Source organism: Idiotropiscis lumnitzeri, unplaced genomic scaffold, assembly GCF_059441095.1.
Source record: "Idiotropiscis lumnitzeri isolate Australia: NSW breed Sydney's pygmy pipehorse unplaced genomic scaffold, RoL_Ilum_1.0 HiC_scaffold_114, whole genome shotgun sequence".
NCBI classification, from domain to species: Eukaryota; Metazoa; Chordata; class Actinopteri; order Syngnathiformes; family Syngnathidae; genus Idiotropiscis; species Idiotropiscis lumnitzeri.
Window position 1 is genome coordinate 510,001 of NW_028283652.1, and position 2,500 is coordinate 512,500.

At 42.8% G+C, this 2,500-nt stretch overlaps 2 non-coding genes across 2 annotated transcripts; both read left to right on the top strand.

Annotated features, from left to right (window-relative positions):
• The first annotated feature begins 898 nt into the window (after positions 1-898).
• Positions 899-1,017, top strand: LOC148315454 (5S ribosomal RNA). Its single transcript, XR_015841025.1, has one exon. It is a non-coding gene; the product is annotated as a 5S ribosomal RNA (ribosomal RNA).
• Positions 1,018-2,010: 993 nt separating this feature from the next.
• LOC148315455 (5S ribosomal RNA) lies at positions 2,011-2,129 on the top strand. The gene has a single exon (XR_015841061.1). It is a non-coding gene; the product is annotated as a 5S ribosomal RNA (ribosomal RNA).
• The last annotated feature ends 371 nt before the right edge of the window (positions 2,130-2,500 follow it).

Genomic DNA, 2,500 nt, shown 5'->3' on the forward strand with positions numbered 1-2,500 from the left:
AGAGCACAAATTGCCAACATTCAGCGTCCCCTGCCTTTGGGTGTTGCTACAGTCTCGCCGTGGACGACTCGCAAATGCGTGTGGCAATTTGCAAATGCGTGTCTGGAGACTTGACTGTGGCTCCGGAGCCACACATTAAGACCAAAAGGGTACCTTCGGAGTCTATAGGTGTAGCAGACATATGACCCGATGCAGTCCGGTTGGGTTGGTGCAGTGAGTGTTTACTAAATAAAAAGTTAATGAATCAATTTTAAAAAATGGCGTTTACTGAATGCAATAAAGGGAAGTATAGTTAATGTGGCAATTAGCAGGTGTGGAGAAGCTTCATTCATTTTTTTTAGCTTCACTGGTTATATCATTGGTTCTTATTTTATTAGTTCCACTTTATTCTTCCATTTATTCCAATTTAATTTAAATAATGTCAAATAAATGGTACATGACCATGGGTGGATAGCAGTGAACGCCCCCCCAAGTTATTGGTGTATATATTGGTGGTACGGGGCTGGTATAATATTAGTGCCCCCATGTGGTCCGAATGTGTAGCTACGGAGCCACACACAAGTCTCCTGACACGCATTTGCAAATCAGCACACGCATTTGCGAGTCGTCCGCGGCAGGACTGTAGCAAACGTCACCTGTAAGAAAAGGTCCCGTTTTTACAGGTCGCCCATCTACGGATTTTTGTCCGCATTTAACCATGTGTATGTGCCAACAAATCATTGTACACATTTGCTGATATTTGTCATATATCTGTGACTTCAATCATGCATTGTAGATTGTTGTGACACATTTGTGACTGTGGTTATAGTTTCAGATTCTTGTTACGTATTTTTGGATTGAAGTATTTGCCACAATAAAGACAACATGTATAAAATGCAAAATTTTGAAAGGAATGCTCGCTTACGGCCATACTACCCTGAGAACGCCCGATCTCGTCCGATCTCGGAAGCTAAGCAGGGTCGGGCCTGGTTAGTACTTGGATGGGAGACCGCCTGGGAATACCAGGTGCTGTAAGCTTTTGCACCGCAAAAATAAAAAAAACTTTTGACAAATGTAAGCAAGTATGCGAGCTGCTTTTTTTATAAATTTCCACATATTCGCCTGACAGGCTGAGAGCACAAAATTCCAACATTCAGCGTCCCCTGCCTTTGGGTGTTGCTACAGTCTCGCCGTGGACGACTCGCAAATGCGTGTGGCAATTTGCAAATGCGTGTCTGGAGACTTGAGTGTGGCTCCGGAGCTCCACATTAATACCAAAAGGGGACTCTCGTAGTCTACAGGTGTAGCAGACAGATGACCCGATGCAGTCCGGTTGGGTTGGTGCAGTGAGTGTTTACTAAATAAAAAGTTAATGAATCAATTTTAAAAAATGGTGTTTACTGAATGCAATAAAGGGAAGTATAGTTAATGTGGCAATTAGCAGGTGTGGAGAAGCTTCATTCATTTTTTTTAGCTTCACTGGTTATATCATTGGTTCTTATTTTATTAGTTCCACTTTATTCTTCCATTTATTCCAATTTAATTTAAATAATGTCAAATAAATGGTACATGACCATGGGTGGATAGCAGTGAACGCCCCCCCAAGTTATTGGTGTATATATTGGTGGTACGGGGCTGGTATAATATTAGTGCCCCCATGTGGTCCGAATGTGTAGCTACGGAGCCACACACAAGTCTCCTGACACGCATTTGCAAATCAGCACACGCATTTGCGAGTCGTCCGCGGCAGGACTGTAGCAAACGTCACCTGTAAGAAAAGGTCCCGTTTTTACAGGTCGCCCATCTACGGATTTTTGTCCGCATTTAACCATGTGTATGTGCCAACAAATCATTGTACACATTTGCTGATATTTGTCATATATCTGTGACTTCAATCATGCATTGTAGATTGTTGTGACACATTTGTGACTGTGGTTATAGTTTCAGATTCTTGTTACATATTTTTGGATTGAAGTATTTGCCACAATAAAGACAACATGTATAAAATGCAAAATTTTGAAAGGAATTCTCGCTTACGGCCATACTACCCTGAGAACTCCCGATCTCGTCCGATCTCGGAAGCTAAGCAGGGTCGGGCCTGGTTAGTACTTGGATGGGAGACCGCCTGGGAATACCAGGTGCTGTAAGCTTTTGCACCGCAAAAATAAAAAAAACTTTTGACAAATGTAAGCAAGTATGCGAGCTGCTTTTTTATAAATTTCCACATATTCGCCTGACAGGCTGAGAGCACAAAATGCCAACATTCAGCGTCCCCTGCCTTTGGGTGTTGCTACAGTCTCGCCGTGGACGACTCGCAAATGCGTGTGGCAATTTGCAAATGCGTGTCTGGAGACTTGAGTGTGGCTCCGGAGCTCCACATTAAGACCAAAAGGGGACTCTCGTAGTCTACAGGTGTAGCAGACAGATGACCCGATGCAGTCCGGTTGGGTTGGTGCAGTGAGTGTTTACTAAATAAAAAGTTAATGAATCAATTTTAAAAAATGGTGTTTACTGAATGCAA